This window comes from Pristiophorus japonicus, chromosome 8, assembly GCF_044704955.1.
Source record: "Pristiophorus japonicus isolate sPriJap1 chromosome 8, sPriJap1.hap1, whole genome shotgun sequence".
NCBI classification, from domain to species: Eukaryota; Metazoa; Chordata; class Chondrichthyes; family Pristiophoridae; genus Pristiophorus; species Pristiophorus japonicus.
In genome coordinates this window covers 175,039,027-175,058,877 of record NC_091984.1, presented here as the reverse complement: position 1 = coordinate 175,058,877, position 19,851 = coordinate 175,039,027, and the positions used below count along the sequence as shown (strand labels likewise).

Here is a 19,851-nt window from a genome sequence, read left to right as displayed (position 1 = left end):
CGCCCCTAGAAAGGGACCGGAATTCGCCGACCTTTGGTCAGTTAAGGATTAACAGTCTTTGAGTCTGGCGCCTCACTCCACTCGGCCTTCCTGACACTATTGTGCCCTTGGCCGTAAGCATCAGTCTGAGCATTGAAAGGCCTCGGTCCACCAAGGCATCGACTCTGGCAACTTTCACATGCTAATACCTGACTTGTTTGGCTCTGGTGCCTTTTATACTGGCAAAATGTGTTAATGTCGGAAGTAAACATTGCAAGTAATTCCCTGCCTGAGGAACGGAGCAGATTTGAGCAGCCTTTGTGTGGAAGAAATCTCATTCTTTGACAGTGGTGCCCTTTTTCTGAGAACCACCACTGTCTGCAGTGGGATTGAAAGCCACAGTACGAGAAAGCAACGTGGAATTCAGCAACGCGGGAGGATAAAAATGTCATGCTTTGAGTCTGCTGCTTTTTAGTGTGGGAATGGGTTGAAAGGAGAAGTCTGATTTTAAACCCTATCCCCGAGAACAGGGTTAGAATGTGATAAGTTTAGAGAGCAAAACAAGTTGGTCTGTGGGCGGTGCGGTGCCTTTCGCTTATTGGCAAACGCCAATAGCGTTGAGGAGCTTGAGGTGACCACTTGCAAATTTAAAGCCAGTTGAGCAGGCTTTTTGACGCTGGCTGGCATTTGTCTGGATAAAAAGTTAATGTCAGAAGTGGGATTCGAACCCACGCCCCTAGAAAGGGACCAGAATACACCAACCTTTGGTAAGGTAAGGATTAACAGTCCTTGAGTCTGGCGCCTTAGACCACTCGGCCATCCTGACAATGGTCGTGCAGCAGCTGCAGGAAAATGTGCTGCAAATTCTGCACACTTACTGAGCAGCCTCACAATTCTTCCTCCTGTGCAAACACACAACGCACACATTCTTACGACAGGACTTAACAGGCAGCGCCAGTCATTAAGTTCATCATCCCTGCAATGCAACCAACATTCAAACACAGGTATTTCTCGCAACAGCTCGCATTTTGTCAGCTATCGGGTAACATTTTCTGTATTGTATTTCGAAAGCGCCTTTCATGACCGAACGACGTCCCAAGGCGCTGCACAGCCAATGAAGTATTGTAAAAGTGAAGGCACTGTTGCAATGTGGGGAACGCCGCAGCCAGTTTGCACACAGCAAGATCCCACAAACGGCAATGTGATCATGACCAGATAATCTGGTTTTGTCAGTGACGTTGATGTCGGAATAAATATTGAATGAAGGTTGTAACTGCTTCGTTCCAACGTGCACCTAATTACTGGTGTTGCCCTGTGGACCTGTATGCTGCAAAATCATTTCTCGAGAGTTTACCGTCTGCCACTTCAATGGCCTTGATTATTATCTTGCCCAAAGCAAAGTCACATTTCACTCACCGGTCACTAGTTCCAGAACGGAAACTGCTGCCAGTGGTAGCGTGGCCGAGCGGTCTAAGGCGCTGGATTAAGGCTCCAGTCTCTTCGGCGGCGTGGGTTCGAATCCCACCGCTGCCAGAATTTGTGGCGTGTAATATTTGCGCCCCTTCACCGCGAGCCATGAAGCAGTCGTCTCCCGCTGTGTTGTGATATGACTATTTTGGTGTGGAAAAGAGGTTGAGCTGAGAACGGTGCCTTCAGTTTGTTGGCAAACCGTTGAAGAGTTTGATGTTGCCACTTGTAAATTGAAGGCCAGTTCAACAGGCCTTTTGACGCTGGCTGCATTTGTGTGGGGAAAAATGTCACGTCAGAGGTGGGATTGCAACCCACGCCCCTAGAAAGGGACCGGAATTCGCCGACCTTTGGTCAGTTAAGGATTAACAGTCTTTGAGTCTGGCGCCTCACTCCACTCGGCCTTCCTGACACTATTGTGCCCTTGGCCGTAAGCATCAGTCTGAGCATTGAAAGGCCTCGGTCCACCAAGGCATCGACTCTGGCAACTTTCACATGCTAATACCTGACTTGTTTGGCTCTGGTGCCTTTTATACTGGCAAAATGTGTTAATGTCGGAAGTAAACATTGCAAGTAATTCCCTGCCTGAGGAACGGAGCAGATTTGAGCAGCCTTTGTGTGGAAGAAATCTCATTCTTTGACAGTGGTGCCCTTTTTCTGAGAACCACCACTGTCTGCAGTGGGATTGAAAGCCACAGTACGAGAAAGCAACGTGGAATTCAGCAACGCGGGAGGATAAAAATGTCATGCTTTGAGTCTGCTGCTTTTTAGTGTGGGAATGGGTTGAAAGGAGAAGTCTGATTTTAAACCCTATCCCCGAGAACAGGGTTAGAATGTGATAAGTTTAGAGAGCAAAACAAGTTGGTCTGTGGGCGGTGCGGTGCCTTTCGCTTATTGGCAAACGCCAATAGCGTTGAGGAGCTTGAGGTGACCACTTGCAAATTTAAAGCCAGTTGAGCAGGCTTTTTGACGCTGGCTGGCATTTGTCTGGATAAAAAGTTAATGTCAGAAGTGGGATTCGAACCCACGCCCCTAGAAAGGGACCAGAATACACCAACCTTTGGTAAGGTAAGGATTAACAGTCCTTGAGTCTGGCGCCTTAGACCACTCGGCCATCCTGACAATGGTCGTGCAGCAGCTGCAGGAAAATGTGCTGCAAATTCTGCACACTTACTGAGCAGCCTCACAATTCTTCCTCCTGTGCAAACACACAACGCACACATTCTTACGACAGGACTTAACAGGCAGCGCCAGTCATTAAGTTCATCATCCCTGCAATGCAACCAACATTCAAACACAGGTATTTCTCGCAACAGCTCGCATTTTGTCAGCTATCGGGTAACATTTTCTGTATTGTATTTCGAAAGCGCCTTTCATGACCGAACGACGTCCCAAGGCGCTGCACAGCCAATGAAGTATTGTAAAAGTGAAGGCACTGTTGCAATGTGGGGAACGCCGCAGCCAGTTTGCACACAGCAAGATCCCACAAACGGCAATGTGATCATGACCAGATAATCTGGTTTTGTCAGTGACGTTGATGTCGGAATAAATATTGAATGAAGGTTGTAACTGCTTCGTTCCAACGTGCACCTAATTACTGGTGTTGCCCTGTGGACCTGTATGCTGCAAAATCATTTCTCGAGAGTTTACCGTCTGCCACTTCAATGGCCTTGATTATTATCTTGCCCAAAGCAAAGTCACATTTCACTCACCGGTCACTAGTTCCAGAACGGAAACTGCTGCCAGTGGTAGCGTGGCCGAGCGGTCTAAGGCGCTGGATTAAGGCTCCAGTCTCTTCGGAGGCGTGGGTTCGAATCCCACCGCTGCCAGAATTTGTGGCGTGTAATATTTGCGCCCCTTCACCGCGAGCCATGAAGCAGTCGGCTCCCGCTGTGTTGTGATATGACTATTTTGGTGTGGAAAAGAGGTTGAGCTGAGAACGGTGCCTTCAGTTTGTTGGCAAACCGTTGAAGAGTTTGATGTTGCCACTTGTAAATTGAAGGCCAGTTCAACAGGCCTTTTGACGCTGGCTGCATTTGTGTGGGGAAAAATGTCACGTCAGAGGTGGGATTGCAACCCACGCCCCTAGAAAGGGACCGGAATTCGCCGACCTTTGGTCAGTTAAGGATTAACAGTCTTTGAGTCTGGCGCCTCACTCCACTCGGCCTTCCTGACACTATTGTGCCCTTGGCCGTAAGCATCAGTCTGAGCATTGAAAGGCCTCGGTCCACCAAGGCATCGACTCTGGCAACTTTCACATGCTAATACCTGACTTGTTTGGCTCTGGTGCCTTTTATACTGGCAAAATGTGTTAATGTCGGAAGTAAACATTGCAAGTAATTCCCTGCCTGAGGAACGGAGCAGATTTGAGCAGCCTTTGTGTGGAAGAAATCTCATTCTTTGACAGTGGTGCCCTTTTTCTGAGAACCACCACTGTCTGCAGTGGGATTGAAAGCCACAGTACGAGAAAGCAACGTGGAATTCAGCAACGCGGGAGGATAAAAATGTCATGCTTTGAGTCTGCTGCTTTTTAGTGTGGGAATGGGTTGAAAGGAGAAGTCTGATTTTAAACCCTATCCCCGAGAACAGGGTTAGAATGTGATAAGTTTAGAGAGCAAAACAAGTTGGTCTGTGGGCGGTGCGGTGCCTTTCGCTTATTGGCAAACGCCAATAGCGTTGAGGAGCTTGAGGTGACCACTTGCAAATTTAAAGCCAGTTGAGCAGGCTTTTTGACGCTGGCTGGCATTTGTCTGGATAAAAAGTTAATGTCAGAAGTGGGATTCGAACCCACGCCCCTAGAAAGGGACCAGAATACACCAACCTTTGGTAAGGTAAGGATTAACAGTCCTTGAGTCTGGCGCCTTAGACCACTCGGCCATCCTGACAATGGTCGTGCAGCAGCTGCAGGAAAATGTGCTGCAAATTCTGCACACTTACTGAGCAGCCTCACAATTCTTCCTCCTGTGCAAACACACAACGCACACATTCTTACGACAGGACTTAACAGGCAGCGCCAGTCATTAAGTTCATCATCCCTGCAATGCAACCAACATTCAAACACAGGTATTTCTCGCAACAGCTCGCATTTTGTCAGCTATCGGGTAACATTTTCTGTATTGTATTTCGAAAGCGCCTTTCATGACCGAACGACGTCCCAAGGCGCTGCACAGCCAATGAAGTATTGTAAAAGTGAAGGCACTGTTGCAATGTGGGGAACGCCGCAGCCAGTTTGCACACAGCAAGATCCCACAAACGGCAATGTGATCATGACCAGATAATCTGGTTTTGTCAGTGACGTTGATGTCGGAATAAATATTGAATGAAGGTTGTAACTGCTTCGTTCCAACGTGCACCTAATTACTGGTGTTGCCCTGTGGACCTGTATGCTGCAAAATCATTTCTCGAGAGTTTACCGTCTGCCACTTCAATGGCCTTGATTATTATCTTGCCCAAAGCAAAGTCACATTTCACTCACCGGTCACTAGTTCCAGAACGGAAACTGCTGCCAGTGGTAGCGTGGCCGAGCGGTCTAAGGCGCTGGATTAAGGCTCCAGTCTCTTCGGCGGCGTGGGTTCGAATCCCACCGCTGCCAGAATTTGTGGCGTGTAATATTTGCGCCCCTTCACCGCGAGCCATGAAGCAGTCGGCTCCCGCTGTGTTGTGATATGACTATTTTGGTGTGGAAAAGAGGTTGAGCTGAGAACGGTGCCTTCAGTTTGTTGGCAAACCGTTGAAGAGTTTGATGTTGCCACTTGTAAATTGAAGGCCAGTTCAACAGGCCTTTTGACGCTGGCTGCATTTGTGTGGGGAAAAATGTCACGTCAGAGGTGGGATTGCAACCCACGCCCCTAGAAAGGGACCGGAATTCGCCGACCTTTGGTCAGTTAAGGATTAACAGTCTTTGAGTCTGGCGCCTCACTCCACTCGGCCTTCCTGACACTATTGTGCCCTTGGCCGTAAGCATCAGTCTGAGCATTGAAAGGCCTCGGTCCACCAAGGCATCGACTCTGGCAACTTTCACATGCTAATACCTGACTTGTTTGGCTCTGGTGCCTTTTATACTGGCAAAATGTGTTAATGTCGGAAGTAAACATTGCAAGTAATTCCCTGCCTGAGGAACGGAGCAGATTTGAGCAGCCTTTGTGTGGAAGAAATCTCATTCTTTGACAGTGGTGCCCTTTTTCTGAGAACCACCACTGTCTGCAGTGGGATTGAAAGCCACAGTACGAGAAAGCAACGTGGAATTCAGCAACGCGGGAGGATAAAAATGTCATGCTTTGAGTCTGCTGCTTTTTAGTGTGGGAATGGGTTGAAAGGAGAAGTCTGATTTTAAACCCTATCCCCGAGAACAGGGTTAGAATGTGATAAGTTTAGAGAGCAAAACAAGTTGGTCTGTGGGCGGTGCGGTGCCTTTCGCTTATTGGCAAACGCCAATAGCGTTGAGGAGCTTGAGGTGACCACTTGCAAATTTAAAGCCAGTTGAGCAGGCTTTTTGACGCTGGCTGGCATTTGTCTGGATAAAAAGTTAATGTCAGAAGTGGGATTCGAACCCACGCCCCTAGAAAGGGACCAGAATACACCAACCTTTGGTAAGGTAAGGATTAACAGTCCTTGAGTCTGGCGCCTTAGACCACTCGGCCATCCTGACAATGGTCGTGCAGCAGCTGCAGGAAAATGTGCTGCAAATTCTGCACACTTACTGAGCAGCCTCACAATTCTTCCTCCTGTGCAAACACACAACGCACACATTCTTACGACAGGACTTAACAGGCAGCGCCAGTCATTAAGTTCATCATCCCTGCAATGCAACCAACATTCAAACACAGGTATTTCTCGCAACAGCTCGCATTTTGTCAGCTATCGGGTAACATTTTCTGTATTGTATTTCGAAAGCGCCTTTCATGACCGAACGACGTCCCAAGGCGCTTCACAGCCAATGAAGTATTGTAAAAGTGAAGGCACTGTTGCAATGTGGGGAACGCCGCAGCCAGTTTGCACACAGCAAGATCCCACAAACGGCAATGTGATCATGACCAGATAATCTGGTTTTGTCAGTGACGTTGATGTCGGAATAAATATTGAATGAAGGTTGTAACTGCTTCGTTCCAACGTGCACCTAATTACTGGTGTTGCCCTGTGGACCTGTATGCTGCAAAATCATTTCTCGAGAGTTTACCGTCTGCCACTTCAATGGCCTTGATTATTATCTTGCCCAAAGCAAAGTCACATTTCACTCACCGGTCACTAGTTCCAGAACGGAAACTGCTGCCAGTGGTAGCGTGGCCGAGCGGTCTAAGGCGCTGGATTAAGGCTCCAGTCTCTTCGGAGGCGTGGGTTCGAATCCCACCGCTGCCAGAATTTGTGGCGTGTAATATTTGCGCCCCTTCACCGCGAGCCATGAAGCAGTCGGCTCCCGCTGTGTTGTGATATGACTATTTTGGTGTGGAAAAGAGGTTGAGCTGAGAACGGTGCCTTCAGTTTGTTGGCAAACCGTTGAAGAGTTTGATGTTGCCACTTGTAAATTGAAGGCCAGTTCAACAGGCCTTTTGACGCTGGCTGCATTTGTGTGGGGAAAAATGTCACGTCAGAGGTGGGATTGCAACCCACGCCCCTAGAAAGGGACCGGAATTCGCCGACCTTTGGTCAGTTAAGGATTAACAGTCTTTGAGTCTGGCGCCTCACTCCACTCGGCCTTCCTGACACTATTGTGCCCTTGGCCGTAAGCATCAGTCTGAGCATTGAAAGGCCTCGGTCCACCAAGGCATCGACTCTGGCAACTTTCACATGCTAATACCTGACTTGTTTGGCTCTGGTGCCTTTTATACTGGCAAAATGTGTTAATGTCGGAAGTAAACATTGCAAGTAATTCCCTGCCTGAGGAACGGAGCAGATTTGAGCAGCCTTTGTGTGGAAGAAATCTCATTCTTTGACAGTGGTGCCCTTTTTCTGAGAACCACCACTGTCTGCAGTGGGATTGAAAGCCACAGTACGAGAAAGCAACGTGGAATTCAGCAACGCGGGAGGATAAAAATGTCATGCTTTGAGTCTGCTGCTTTTTAGTGTGGGAATGGGTTGAAAGGAGAAGTCTGATTTTAAACCCTATCCCCGAGAACAGGGTTAGAATGTGATAAGTTTAGAGAGCAAAACAAGTTGGTCTGTGGGCGGTGCGGTGCCTTTCGCTTATTGGCAAACGCCAATAGCGTTGAGGAGCTTGAGGTGACCACTTGCAAATTTAAAGCCAGTTGAGCAGGCTTTTTGACGCTGGCTGGCATTTGTCTGGATAAAAAGTTAATGTCAGAAGTGGGATTCGAACCCACGCCCCTAGAAAGGGACCAGAATACACCAACCTTTGGTAAGGTAAGGATTAACAGTCCTTGAGTCTGGCGCCTTAGACCACTCGGCCATCCTGACAATGGTCGTGCAGCAGCTGCAGGAAAATGTGCTGCAAATTCTGCACACTTACTGAGCAGCCTCACAATTCTTCCTCCTGTGCAAACACACAACGCACACATTCTTACGACAGGACTTAACAGGCAGCGCCAGTCATTAAGTTCATCATCCCTGCAATGCAACCAACATTCAAACACAGGTATTTCTCGCAACAGCTCGCATTTTGTCAGCTATCGGGTAACATTTTCTGTATTGTATTTCGAAAGCGCCTTTCATGACCGAACGACGTCCCAAGGCGCTTCACAGCCAATGAAGTATTGTAAAAGTGAAGGCACTGTTGCAATGTGGGGAACGCCGCAGCCAGTTTGCACACAGCAAGATCCCACAAACGGCAATGTGATCATGACCAGATAATCTGGTTTTGTCAGTGACGTTGATGTCGGAATAAATATTGAATGAAGGTTGTAACTGCTTCGTTCCAACGTGCACCTAATTACTGGTGTTGCCCTGTGGACCTGTATGCTGCAAAATCATTTCTCGAGAGTTTACCGTCTGCCACTTCAATGGCCTTGATTATTATCTTGCCCAAAGCAAAGTCACATTTCACTCACCGGTCACTAGTTCCAGAACGGAAACTGCTGCCAGTGGTAGCGTGGCCGAGCGGTCTAAGGCGCTGGATTAAGGCTCCAGTCTCTTCGGAGGCGTGGGTTCGAATCCCACCGCTGCCAGAATTTGTGGCGTGTAATATTTGCGCCCCTTCACCGCGAGCCATGAAGCAGTCGGCTCCCGCTGTGTTGTGATATGACTATTTTGGTGTGGAAAAGAGGTTGAGCTGAGAACGGTGCCTTCAGTTTGTTGGCAAACCGTTGAAGAGTTTGATGTTGCCACTTGTAAATTGAAGGCCAGTTCAACAGGCCTTTTGACGCTGGCTGCATTTGTGTGGGGAAAAATGTCACGTCAGAGGTGGGATTGCAACCCACGCCCCTAGAAAGGGACCGGAATTCGCCGACCTTTGGTCAGTTAAGGATTAACAGTCTTTGAGTCTGGCGCCTCACTCCACTCGGCCTTCCTGACACTATTGTGCCCTTGGCCGTAAGCATCAGTCTGAGCATTGAAAGGCCTCGGTCCACCAAGGCATCGACTCTGGCAACTTTCACATGCTAATACCTGACTTGTTTGGCTCTGGTGCCTTTTATACTGGCAAAATGTGTTAATGTCGGAAGTAAACATTGCAAGTAATTCCCTGCCTGAGGAACGGAGCAGATTTGAGCAGCCTTTGTGTGGAAGAAATCTCATTCTTTGACAGTGGTGCCCTTTTTCTGAGAACCACCACTGTCTGCAGTGGGATTGAAAGCCACAGTACGAGAAAGCAACGTGGAATTCAGCAACGCGGGAGGATAAAAATGTCATGCTTTGAGTCTGCTGCTTTTTAGTGTGGGAATGGGTTGAAAGGAGAAGTCTGATTTTAAACCCTATCCCCGAGAACAGGGTTAGAATGTGATAAGTTTAGAGAGCAAAACAAGTTGGTCTGTGGGCGGTGCGGTGCCTTTCGCTTATTGGCAAACGCCAATAGCGTTGAGGAGCTTGAGGTGACCACTTGCAAATTTAAAGCCAGTTGAGCAGGCTTTTTGACGCTGGCTGGCATTTGTCTGGATAAAAAGTTAATGTCAGAAGTGGGATTCGAACCCACGCCCCTAGAAAGGGACCAGAATACACCAACCTTTGGTAAGGTAAGGATTAACAGTCCTTGAGTCTGGCGCCTTAGACCACTCGGCCATCCTGACAATGGTCGTGCAGCAGCTGCAGGAAAATGTGCTGCAAATTCTGCACACTTACTGAGCAGCCTCACAATTCTTCCTCCTGTGCAAACACACAACGCACACATTCTTACGACAGGACTTAACAGGCAGCGCCAGTCATTAAGTTCATCATCCCTGCAATGCAACCAACATTCAAACACAGGTATTTCTCGCAACAGCTCGCATTTTGTCAGCTATCGGGTAACATTTTCTGTATTGTATTTCGAAAGCGCCTTTCATGACCGAACGACGTCCCAAGGCGCTGCACAGCCAATGAAGTATTGTAAAAGTGAAGGCACTGTTGCAATGTGGGGAACGCCGCAGCCAGTTTGCACACAGCAAGATCCCACAAACGGCAATGTGATCATGACCAGATAATCTGGTTTTGTCAGTGACGTTGATGTCGGAATAAATATTGAATGAAGGTTGTAACTGCTTCGTTCCAACGTGCACCTAATTACTGGTGTTGCCCTGTGGACCTGTATGCTGCAAAATCATTTCTCGAGAGTTTACCGTCTGCCACTTCAATGGCCTTGATTATTATCTTGCCCAAAGCAAAGTCACATTTCACTCACCGGTCACTAGTTCCAGAACGGAAACTGCTGCCAGTGGTAGCGTGGCCGAGCGGTCTAAGGCGCTGGATTAAGGCTCCAGTCTCTTCGGAGGCGTGGGTTCGAATCCCACCGCTGCCAGAATTTGTGGCGTGTAATATTTGCGCCCCTTCACCGCGAGCCATGAAGCAGTCGGCTCCCGCTGTGTTGTGATATGACTATTTTGGTGTGGAAAAGAGGTTGAGCTGAGAACGGTGCCTTCAGTTTGTTGGCAAACCGTTGAAGAGTTTGATGTTGCCACTTGTAAATTGAAGGCCAGTTCAACAGGCCTTTTGACGCTGGCTGCATTTGTGTGGGGAAAAATGTCACGTCAGAGGTGGGATTGCAACCCACGCCCCTAGAAAGGGACCGGAATTCGCCGACCTTTGGTCAGTTAAGGATTAACAGTCTTTGAGTCTGGCGCCTCACTCCACTCGGCCTTCCTGACACTATTGTGCCCTTGGCCGTAAGCATCAGTCTGAGCATTGAAAGGCCTCGGTCCACCAAGGCATCGACTCTGGCAACTTTCACATGCTAATACCTGACTTGTTTGGCTCTGGTGCCTTTTATACTGGCAAAATGTGTTAATGTCGGAAGTAAACATTGCAAGTAATTCCCTGCCTGAGGAACGGAGCAGATTTGAGCAGCCTTTGTGTGGAAGAAATCTCATTCTTTGACAGTGGTGCCCTTTTTCTGAGAACCACCACTGTCTGCAGTGGGATTGAAAGCCACAGTACGAGAAAGCAACGTGGAATTCAGCAACGCGGGAGGATAAAAATGTCATGCTTTGAGTCTGCTGCTTTTTAGTGTGGGAATGGGTTGAAAGGAGAAGTCTGATTTTAAACCCTATCCCCGAGAACAGGGTTAGAATGTGATAAGTTTAGAGAGCAAAACAAGTTGGTCTGTGGGCGGTGCGGTGCCTTTCGCTTATTGGCAAACGCCAATAGCGTTGAGGAGCTTGAGGTGACCACTTGCAAATTTAAAGCCAGTTGAGCAGGCTTTTTGACGCTGGCTGGCATTTGTCTGGATAAAAAGTTAATGTCAGAAGTGGGATTCGAACCCACGCCCCTAGAAAGGGACCAGAATACACCAACCTTTGGTAAGGTAAGGATTAACAGTCCTTGAGTCTGGCGCCTTAGACCACTCGGCCATCCTGACAATGGTCGTGCAGCAGCTGCAGGAAAATGTGCTGCAAATTCTGCACACTTACTGAGCAGCCTCACAATTCTTCCTCCTGTGCAAACACACAACGCACACATTCTTACGACAGGACTTAACAGGCAGCGCCAGTCATTAAGTTCATCATCCCTGCAATGCAACCAACATTCAAACACAGGTATTTCTCGCAACAGCTCGCATTTTGTCAGCTATCGGGTAACATTTTCTGTATTGTATTTCGAAAGCGCCTTTCATGACCGAACGACGTCCCAAGGCGCTGCACAGCCAATGAAGTATTGTAAAAGTGAAGGCACTGTTGCAATGTGGGGAACGCCGCAGCCAGTTTGCACACAGCAAGATCCCACAAACGGCAATGTGATCATGACCAGATAATCTGGTTTTGTCAGTGACGTTGATGTCGGAATAAATATTGAATGAAGGTTGTAACTGCTTCGTTCCAACGTGCACCTAATTACTGGTGTTGCCCTGTGGACCTGTATGCTGCAAAATCATTTCTCGAGAGTTTACCGTCTGCCACTTCAATGGCCTTGATTATTATCTTGCCCAAAGCAAAGTCACATTTCACTCACCGGTCACTAGTTCCAGAACGGAAACTGCTGCCAGTGGTAGCGTGGCCGAGCGGTCTAAGGCGCTGGATTAAGGCTCCAGTCTCTTCGGAGGCGTGGGTTCGAATCCCACCGCTGCCAGAATTTGTGGCGTGTAATATTTGCGCCCCTTCACCGCGAGCCATGAAGCAGTCGGCTCCCGCTGTGTTGTGATATGACTATTTTGGTGTGGAAAAGAGGTTGAGCTGAGAACGGTGCCTTCAGTTTGTTGGCAAACCGTTGAAGAGTTTGATGTTGCCACTTGTAAATTGAAGGCCAGTTCAACAGGCCTTTTGACGCTGGCTGCATTTGTGTGGGGAAAAATGTCACGTCAGAGGTGGGATTGCAACCCACGCCCCTAGAAAGGGACCGGAATTCGCCGACCTTTGGTCAGTTAAGGATTAACAGTCTTTGAGTCTGGCGCCTCACTCCACTCGGCCTTCCTGACACTATTGTGCCCTTGGCCGTAAGCATCAGTCTGAGCATTGAAAGGCCTCGGTCCACCAAGGCATCGACTCTGGCAACTTTCACATGCTAATACCTGACTTGTTTGGCTCTGGTGCCTTTTATACTGGCAAAATGTGTTAATGTCGGAAGTAAACATTGCAAGTAATTCCCTGCCTGAGGAACGGAGCAGATTTGAGCAGCCTTTGTGTGGAAGAAATCTCATTCTTTGACAGTGGTGCCCTTTTTCTGAGAACCACCACTGTCTGCAGTGGGATTGAAAGCCACAGTACGAGAAAGCAACGTGGAATTCAGCAACGCGGGAGGATAAAAATGTCATGCTTTGAGTCTGCTGCTTTTTAGTGTGGGAATGGGTTGAAAGGAGAAGTCTGATTTTAAACCCTATCCCCGAGAACAGGGTTAGAATGTGATAAGTTTAGAGAGCAAAACAAGTTGGTCTGTGGGCGGTGCGGTGCCTTTCGCTTATTGGCAAACGCCAATAGCGTTGAGGAGCTTGAGGTGACCACTTGCAAATTTAAAGCCAGTTGAGCAGGCTTTTTGACGCTGGCTGGCATTTGTCTGGATAAAAAGTTAATGTCAGAAGTGGGATTCGAACCCACGCCCCTAGAAAGGGACCAGAATACACCAACCTTTGGTAAGGTAAGGATTAACAGTCCTTGAGTCTGGCGCCTTAGACCACTCGGCCATCCTGACAATGGTCGTGCAGCAGCTGCAGGAAAATGTGCTGCAAATTCTGCACACTTACTGAGCAGCCTCACAATTCTTCCTCCTGTGCAAACACACAACGCACACATTCTTACGACAGGACTTAACAGGCAGCGCCAGTCATTAAGTTCATCATCCCTGCAATGCAACCAACATTCAAACACAGGTATTTCTCGCAACAGCTCGCATTTTGTCAGCTATCGGGTAACATTTTCTGTATTGTATTTCGAAAGCGCCTTTCATGACCGAACGACGTCCCAAGGCGCTGCACAGCCAATGAAGTATTGTAAAAGTGAAGGCACTGTTGCAATGTGGGGAACGCCGCAGCCAGTTTGCACACAGCAAGATCCCACAAACGGCAATGTGATCATGACCAGATAATCTGGTTTTGTCAGTGACGTTGATGTCGGAATAAATATTGAATGAAGGTTGTAACTGCTTCGTTCCAACGTGCACCTAATTACTGGTGTTGCCCTGTGGACCTGTATGCTGCAAAATCATTTCTCGAGAGTTTACCGTCTGCCACTTCAATGGCCTTGATTATTATCTTGCCCAAAGCAAAGTCACATTTCACTCACCGGTCACTAGTTCCAGAACGGAAACTGCTGCCAGTGGTAGCGTGGCCGAGCGGTCTAAGGCGCTGGATTAAGGCTCCAGTCTCTTCGGAGGCGTGGGTTCGAATCCCACCGCTGCCAGAATTTGTGGCGTGTAATATTTGCGCCCCTTCACCGCGAGCCATGAAGCAGTCGGCTCCCGCTGTGTTGTGATATGACTATTTTGGTGTGGAAAAGAGGTTGAGCTGAGAACGGTGCCTTCAGTTTGTTGGCAAACCGTTGAAGAGTTTGATGTTGCCACTTGTAAATTGAAGGCCAGTTCAACAGGCCTTTTGACGCTGGCTGCATTTGTGTGGGGAAAAATGTCACGTCAGAGGTGGGATTGCAACCCACGCCCCTAGAAAGGGACCGGAATTCGCCGACCTTTGGTCAGTTAAGGATTAACAGTCTTTGAGTCTGGCGCCTCACTCCACTCGGCCTTCCTGACACTATTGTGCCCTTGGCCGTAAGCATCAGTCTGAGCATTGAAAGGCCTCGGTCCACCAAGGCATCGACTCTGGCAACTTTCACATGCTAATACCTGACTTGTTTGGCTCTGGTGCCTTTTATACTGGCAAAATGTGTTAATGTCGGAAGTAAACATTGCAAGTAATTCCCTGCCTGAGGAACGGAGCAGATTTGAGCAGCCTTTGTGTGGAAGAAATCTCATTCTTTGACAGTGGTGCCCTTTTTCTGAGAACCACCACTGTCTGCAGTGGGATTGAAAGCCACAGTACGAGAAAGCAACGTGGAATTCAGCAACGCGGGAGGATAAAAATGTCATGCTTTGAGTCTGCTGCTTTTTAGTGTGGGAATGGGTTGAAAGGAGAAGTCTGATTTTAAACCCTATCCCCGAGAACAGGGTTAGAATGTGATAAGTTTAGAGAGCAAAACAAGTTGGTCTGTGGGCGGTGCGGTGCCTTTCGCTTATTGGCAAACGCCAATAGCGTTGAGGAGCTTGAGGTGACCACTTGCAAATTTAAAGCCAGTTGAGCAGGCTTTTTGACGCTGGCTGGCATTTGTCTGGATAAAAAGTTAATGTCAGAAGTGGGATTCGAACCCACGCCCCTAGAAAGGGACCAGAATACACCAACCTTTGGTAAGGTAAGGATTAACAGTCCTTGAGTCTGGCGCCTTAGACCACTCGGCCATCCTGACAATGGTCGTGCAGCAGCTGCAGGAAAATGTGCTGCAAATTCTGCACACTTACTGAGCAGCCTCACAATTCTTCCTCCTGTGCAAACACACAACGCACACATTCTTACGACAGGACTTAACAGGCAGCGCCAGTCATTAAGTTCATCATCCCTGCAATGCAACCAACATTCAAACACAGGTATTTCTCGCAACAGCTCGCATTTTGTCAGCTATCGGGTAACATTTTCTGTATTGTATTTCGAAAGCGCCTTTCATGACCGAACGACGTCCCAAGGCGCTGCACAGCCAATGAAGTATTGTAAAAGTGAAGGCACTGTTGCAATGTGGGGAACGCCGCAGCCAGTTTGCACACAGCAAGATCCCACAAACGGCAATGTGATCATGACCAGATAATCTGGTTTTGTCAGTGACGTTGATGTCGGAATAAATATTGAATGAAGGTTGTAACTGCTTCGTTCCAACGTGCACCTAATTACTGGTGTTGCCCTGTGGACCTGTATGCTGCAAAATCATTTCTCGAGAGTTTACCGTCTGCCACTTCAATGGCCTTGATTATTATCTTGCCCAAAGCAAAGTCACATTTCACTCACCGGTCACTAGTTCCAGAACGGAAACTGCTGCCAGTGGTAGCGTGGCCGAGCGGTCTAAGGCGCTGGATTAAGGCTCCAGTCTCTTCGGCGGCGTGGGTTCGAATCCCACCGCTGCCAGAATTTGTGGCGTGTAATATTTGCGCCCCTTCACCGCGAGCCATGAAGCAGTCGTCTCCCGCTGTGTTGTGATATGACTATTTTGGTGTGGAAAAGAGGTTGAGCTGAGAACGGTGCCTTCAGTTTGTTGGCAAACCGTTGAAGAGTTTGATGTTGCCACTTGTAAATTGAAGGCCAGTTCAACAGGCCTTTTGACGCTGGCTGCATTTGTGTGGGGAAAAATGTCACGTCAGAGGTGGGATTGCAACCCACGCCCCTAGAAAGGGACCGGAATTCGCCGACCTTTGGTCAGTTAAGGATTAACAGTCTTTGAGTCTGGCGCCTCACTCCACTCGGCCTTCCTGACACTATTGTGCCCTTGGCCGTAAGCATCAGTCTGAGCATTGAAAGGCCTCGGTCCACCAAGGCATCGACTCTGGCAACTTTCACATGCTAATACCTGACTTGTTTGGCTCTGGTGCCTTTTATACTGGCAAAATGTGTTAATGTCGGAAGTAAACATTGCAAGTAATTCCCTGCCTGAGGAACGGAGCAGATTTGAGCAGCCTTTGTGTGGAAGAAATCTCATTCTTTGACAGTGGTGCCCTTTTTCTGAGAACCACCACTGTCTGCAGTGGGATTGAAAGCCACAGTACGAGAAAGCAACGTGGAATTCAGCAACGCGGGAGGATAAAAATGTCATGCTTTGAGTCTGCTGCTTTTTAGTGTGGGAATGGGTTGAAAGGAGAAGTCTGATTTTAAACCCTATCCCCGAGAACAGGGTTAGAATGTGATAAGTTTAGAGAGCAAAACAAGTTGGTCTGTGGGCGGTGCGGTGCCTTTCGCTTATTGGCAAACGCCAATAGCGTTGAGGAGCTTGAGGTGACCACTTGCAAATTTAAAGCCAGTTGAGCAGGCTTTTTGACGCTGGCTGGCATTTGTCTGGATAAAAAGTTAATGTCAGAAGTGGGATTCGAACCCACGCCCCTAGAAAGGGACCAGAATACACCAACCTTTGGTAAGGTAAGGATTAACAGTCCTTGAGTCTGGCGCCTTAGACCACTCGGCCATCCTGACAATGGTCGTGCAGCAGCTGCAGGAAAATGTGCTGCAAATTCTGCACACTTACTGAGCAGCCTCACAATTCTTCCTCCTGTGCAAACACACAACGCACACATTCTTACGACAGGACTTAACAGGCAGCGCCAGTCATTAAGTTCATCATCCCTGCAATGCAACCAACATTCAAACACAGGTATTTCTCGCAACAGCTCGCATTTTGTCAGCTATCGGGTAACATTTTCTGTATTGTATTTCGAAAGCGCCTTTCATGACCGAACGACGTCCCAAGGCGCTGCACAGCCAATGAAGTATTGTAAAAGTGAAGGCACTGTTGCAATGTGGGGAACGCCGCAGCCAGTTTGCACACAGCAAGATCCCACAAACGGCAATGTGATCATGACCAGATAATCTGGTTTTGTCAGTGACGTTGATGTCGGAATAAATATTGAATGAAGGTTGTAACTGCTTCGTTCCAACGTGCACCTAATTACTGGTGTTGCCCTGTGGACCTGTATGCTGCAAAATCATTTCTCGAGAGTTTACCGTCTGCCACTTCAATGGCCTTGATTATTATCTTGCCCAAAGCAAAGTCACATTTCACTCACCGGTCACTAGTTCCAGAACGGAAACTGCTGCCAGTGGTAGCGTGGCCGAGCGGTCTAAGGCGCTGGATTAAGGCTCCAGTCTCTTCGGAGGCGTGGGTTCGAATCCCACCGCTGCCAGAATTTGTGGCGTGTAATATTTGCGCCCCTTCACCGCGAGCCATGAAGCAGTCGGCTCCCGCTGTGTTGTGATATGACTATTTTGGTGTGGAAAAGAGGTTGAGCTGAGAACGGTGCCTTCAGTTTGTTGGCAAACCGTTGAAGAGTTTGATGTTGCCACTTGTAAATTGAAGGCCAGTTCAACAGGCCTTTTGACGCTGGCTGCATTTGTGTGGGGAAAAATGTCACGTCAGAGGTGGGATTGCAACCCACGCCCCTAGAAAGGGACCGGAATTCGCCGACCTTTGGTCAGTTAAGGATTAACAGTCTTTGAGTCTGGCGCCTCACTCCACTCGGCCTTCCTGACACTATTGTGCCCTTGGCCGTAAGCATCAGTCTGAGCATTGAAAGGCCTCGGTCCACCAAGGCATCGACTCTGGCAACTTTCACATGCTAATACCTGACTTGTTTGGCTCTGGTGCCTTTTATACTGGCAAAATGTGTTAATGTCGGAAGTAAACATTGCAAGTAATTCCCTGCCTGAGGAACGGAGCAGATTTGAGCAGCCTTTGTGTGGAAGAAATCTCATTCTTTGACAGTGGTGCCCTTTTTCTGAGAACCACCACTGTCTGCAGTGGGATTGAAAGCCACAGTACGAGAAAGCAACGTGGAATTCAGCAACGCGGGAGGATAAAAATGTCATGCTTTGAGTCTGCTGCTTTTTAGTGTGGGAATGGGTTGAAAGGAGAAGTCTGATTTTAAACCCTATCCCCGAGAACAGGGTTAGAATGTGATAAGTTTAGAGAGCAAAACAAGTTGGTCTGTGGGCGGTGCGGTGCCTTTCGCTTATTGGCAAACGCCAATAGCGTTGAGGAGCTTGAGGTGACCACTTGCAAATTTAAAGCCAGTTGAGCAGGCTTTTTGACGCTGGCTGGCATTTGTCTGGATAAAAAGTTAATGTCAGAAGTGGGATTCGAACCCACGCCCCTAGAAAGGGACCAGAATACACCAACCTTTGGTAAGGTAAGGATTAACAGTCCTTGAGTCTGGCGCCTTAGACCACTCGGCCATCCTGACAATGGTCGTGCAGCAGCTGCAGGAAAATGTGCTGCAAATTCTGCACACTTACTGAGCAGCCTCACAATTCTTCCTCCTGTGCAAACACACAACGCACACATTCTTACGACAGGACTTAACAGGCAGCGCCAGTCATTAAGTTCATCATCCCTGCAATGCAACCAACATTCAAACACAGGTATTTCTCGCAACAGCTCGCATTTTGTCAGCTATCGGGTAACATTTTCTGTATTGTATTTCGAAAGCGCCTTTCATGACCGAACGACGTCCCAAGGCGCTGCACAGCCAATGAAGTATTGTAAAAGTGAAGGCACTGTTGCAATGTGGGGAACGCCGCAGCCAGTTTGCACACAGCAAGATCCCACAAACGGCAATGTGATCATGACCAGATAATCTGGTTTTGTCAGTGACGTTGATGTCGGAATAAATATTGAATGAAGGTTGTAACTGCTTCGTTCCAACGTGCACCTAATTACTGGTGTTGCCCTGTGGACCTGTATGCTGCAAAATCATTTCTCGAGAGTTTACCGTCTGCCACTTCAATGGCCTTGATTATTATCTTGCCCAAAGCAAAGTCACATTTCACTCACCGGTCACTAGTTCCAGAACGGAAACTGCTGCCAGTGGTAGCGTGGCCGAGCGGTCTAAGGCGCTGGATTAAGGCTCCAGTCTCTTCGGCGGCGTGGGTTCGAATCCCACCGCTGCCAGAATTTGTGGCGTGTAATATTTGCGCCCCTTCACCGCGAGCCATGAAGCAGTCGGCTCCCGCTGTGTTGTGATATGACTATTTTGGTGTGGAAAAGAGGTTGAGCTGAGAACGGTGCCTTCAGTTTGTTGGCAAACCGTTGAAGAGTTTGATGTTGCCACTTGTAAATTGAAGGCCAGTTCAACAGGCCTTTTGACGCTGGCTGCATTTGTGTGGGGAAAAATGTCACGTCAGAGGTGGGATTGCAACCCACGCCCCTAGAAAGGGACCGGAATTCGCCGACCTTTGGTCAGTTAAGGATTAACAGTCTTTGAGTCTGGCGCCTCACTCCACTCGGCCTTCCTGACACTATTGTGCCCTTGGCCGTAAGCATCAGTCTGAGCATTGAAAGGCCTCGGTCCACCAAGGCATCGACTCTGGCAACTTTCACATGCTAATACCTGACTTGTTTGGCTCTGGTGCCTTTTATACTGGCAAAATGTGTTAATGTCGGAAGTAAACATTGCAAGTAATTCCCTGCCTGAGGAACGGAGCAGATTTGAGCAGCCTTTGTGTGGAAGAAATCTCATTCTTTGACAGTGGTGCCCTTTTTCTGAGAACCACCACTGTCTGCAGTGGGATTGAAAGCCACAGTACGAGAAAGCAACGTGGAATTCAGCAACGCGGGAGGATAAAAATGTCATGCTTTGAGTCTGCTGCTTTTTAGTGTG

The 19,851-nt window shown here is 48.3% G+C and overlaps 22 non-coding genes across 22 annotated transcripts; 11 read left to right on the top strand and 11 right to left on the bottom strand.

Annotated features, from left to right (window-relative positions):
• Positions 1 to 686: 686 nt before the first annotated feature.
• On the bottom strand, positions 687 to 805 carry trnal-caa (transfer RNA leucine (anticodon CAA)). The gene is made up of 2 exons: positions 768 to 805; positions 687 to 732 (listed from the first exon to the last, which is right to left on the bottom strand). It is a non-coding gene; the product is annotated as a tRNA-Leu (tRNA).
• A 625-nt stretch (positions 806 to 1,430) lies between these two features.
• Positions 1,431 to 1,512, top strand: trnal-aag (transfer RNA leucine (anticodon AAG)). Its single transcript has one exon. It is a non-coding gene; the product is annotated as a tRNA-Leu (tRNA).
• Positions 1,513 to 2,449: 937 nt separating this feature from the next.
• trnal-caa (transfer RNA leucine (anticodon CAA)) lies at positions 2,450 to 2,568 on the bottom strand. Its single transcript has 2 exons — positions 2,531 to 2,568; positions 2,450 to 2,495 (listed from the first exon to the last, which is right to left on the bottom strand). It is a non-coding gene; the product is annotated as a tRNA-Leu (tRNA).
• Positions 2,569 to 3,193: 625 nt separating this feature from the next.
• trnal-aag (transfer RNA leucine (anticodon AAG)) lies at positions 3,194 to 3,275 on the top strand. Its single transcript has one exon. It is a non-coding gene; the product is annotated as a tRNA-Leu (tRNA).
• Positions 3,276 to 4,212: 937 nt separating this feature from the next.
• trnal-caa (transfer RNA leucine (anticodon CAA)) lies at positions 4,213 to 4,331 on the bottom strand. Its single transcript has 2 exons — positions 4,294 to 4,331; positions 4,213 to 4,258 (listed from the first exon to the last, which is right to left on the bottom strand). It is a non-coding gene; the product is annotated as a tRNA-Leu (tRNA).
• Positions 4,332 to 4,956: 625 nt separating this feature from the next.
• On the top strand, positions 4,957 to 5,038 carry trnal-aag (transfer RNA leucine (anticodon AAG)). Its single transcript has one exon. It is a non-coding gene; the product is annotated as a tRNA-Leu (tRNA).
• A 937-nt stretch (positions 5,039 to 5,975) lies between these two features.
• On the bottom strand, positions 5,976 to 6,094 carry trnal-caa (transfer RNA leucine (anticodon CAA)). The gene is made up of 2 exons: positions 6,057 to 6,094; positions 5,976 to 6,021 (listed from the first exon to the last, which is right to left on the bottom strand). It is a non-coding gene; the product is annotated as a tRNA-Leu (tRNA).
• A 625-nt stretch (positions 6,095 to 6,719) lies between these two features.
• trnal-aag (transfer RNA leucine (anticodon AAG)) lies at positions 6,720 to 6,801 on the top strand. The gene has a single exon. It is a non-coding gene; the product is annotated as a tRNA-Leu (tRNA).
• A 937-nt stretch (positions 6,802 to 7,738) lies between these two features.
• trnal-caa (transfer RNA leucine (anticodon CAA)) lies at positions 7,739 to 7,857 on the bottom strand. Its single transcript has 2 exons — positions 7,820 to 7,857; positions 7,739 to 7,784 (listed from the first exon to the last, which is right to left on the bottom strand). It is a non-coding gene; the product is annotated as a tRNA-Leu (tRNA).
• A 625-nt stretch (positions 7,858 to 8,482) lies between these two features.
• On the top strand, positions 8,483 to 8,564 carry trnal-aag (transfer RNA leucine (anticodon AAG)). The gene has a single exon. It is a non-coding gene; the product is annotated as a tRNA-Leu (tRNA).
• A 937-nt stretch (positions 8,565 to 9,501) lies between these two features.
• On the bottom strand, positions 9,502 to 9,620 carry trnal-caa (transfer RNA leucine (anticodon CAA)). The gene is made up of 2 exons: positions 9,583 to 9,620; positions 9,502 to 9,547 (listed from the first exon to the last, which is right to left on the bottom strand). It is a non-coding gene; the product is annotated as a tRNA-Leu (tRNA).
• Positions 9,621 to 10,245: 625 nt separating this feature from the next.
• On the top strand, positions 10,246 to 10,327 carry trnal-aag (transfer RNA leucine (anticodon AAG)). Its single transcript has one exon. It is a non-coding gene; the product is annotated as a tRNA-Leu (tRNA).
• Positions 10,328 to 11,264: 937 nt separating this feature from the next.
• Positions 11,265 to 11,383, bottom strand: trnal-caa (transfer RNA leucine (anticodon CAA)). Its single transcript has 2 exons — positions 11,346 to 11,383; positions 11,265 to 11,310 (listed from the first exon to the last, which is right to left on the bottom strand). It is a non-coding gene; the product is annotated as a tRNA-Leu (tRNA).
• A 625-nt stretch (positions 11,384 to 12,008) lies between these two features.
• Positions 12,009 to 12,090, top strand: trnal-aag (transfer RNA leucine (anticodon AAG)). The gene has a single exon. It is a non-coding gene; the product is annotated as a tRNA-Leu (tRNA).
• Positions 12,091 to 13,027: 937 nt separating this feature from the next.
• Positions 13,028 to 13,146, bottom strand: trnal-caa (transfer RNA leucine (anticodon CAA)). Its single transcript has 2 exons — positions 13,109 to 13,146; positions 13,028 to 13,073 (listed from the first exon to the last, which is right to left on the bottom strand). It is a non-coding gene; the product is annotated as a tRNA-Leu (tRNA).
• Positions 13,147 to 13,771: 625 nt separating this feature from the next.
• trnal-aag (transfer RNA leucine (anticodon AAG)) lies at positions 13,772 to 13,853 on the top strand. The gene has a single exon. It is a non-coding gene; the product is annotated as a tRNA-Leu (tRNA).
• A 937-nt stretch (positions 13,854 to 14,790) lies between these two features.
• On the bottom strand, positions 14,791 to 14,909 carry trnal-caa (transfer RNA leucine (anticodon CAA)). Its single transcript has 2 exons — positions 14,872 to 14,909; positions 14,791 to 14,836 (listed from the first exon to the last, which is right to left on the bottom strand). It is a non-coding gene; the product is annotated as a tRNA-Leu (tRNA).
• Positions 14,910 to 15,534: 625 nt separating this feature from the next.
• trnal-aag (transfer RNA leucine (anticodon AAG)) lies at positions 15,535 to 15,616 on the top strand. The gene has a single exon. It is a non-coding gene; the product is annotated as a tRNA-Leu (tRNA).
• Positions 15,617 to 16,553: 937 nt separating this feature from the next.
• trnal-caa (transfer RNA leucine (anticodon CAA)) lies at positions 16,554 to 16,672 on the bottom strand. The gene is made up of 2 exons: positions 16,635 to 16,672; positions 16,554 to 16,599 (listed from the first exon to the last, which is right to left on the bottom strand). It is a non-coding gene; the product is annotated as a tRNA-Leu (tRNA).
• A 625-nt stretch (positions 16,673 to 17,297) lies between these two features.
• trnal-aag (transfer RNA leucine (anticodon AAG)) lies at positions 17,298 to 17,379 on the top strand. Its single transcript has one exon. It is a non-coding gene; the product is annotated as a tRNA-Leu (tRNA).
• Positions 17,380 to 18,316: 937 nt separating this feature from the next.
• trnal-caa (transfer RNA leucine (anticodon CAA)) lies at positions 18,317 to 18,435 on the bottom strand. The gene is made up of 2 exons: positions 18,398 to 18,435; positions 18,317 to 18,362 (listed from the first exon to the last, which is right to left on the bottom strand). It is a non-coding gene; the product is annotated as a tRNA-Leu (tRNA).
• A 625-nt stretch (positions 18,436 to 19,060) lies between these two features.
• Positions 19,061 to 19,142, top strand: trnal-aag (transfer RNA leucine (anticodon AAG)). Its single transcript has one exon. It is a non-coding gene; the product is annotated as a tRNA-Leu (tRNA).
• Positions 19,143 to 19,851: the final 709 nt, after the last annotated feature.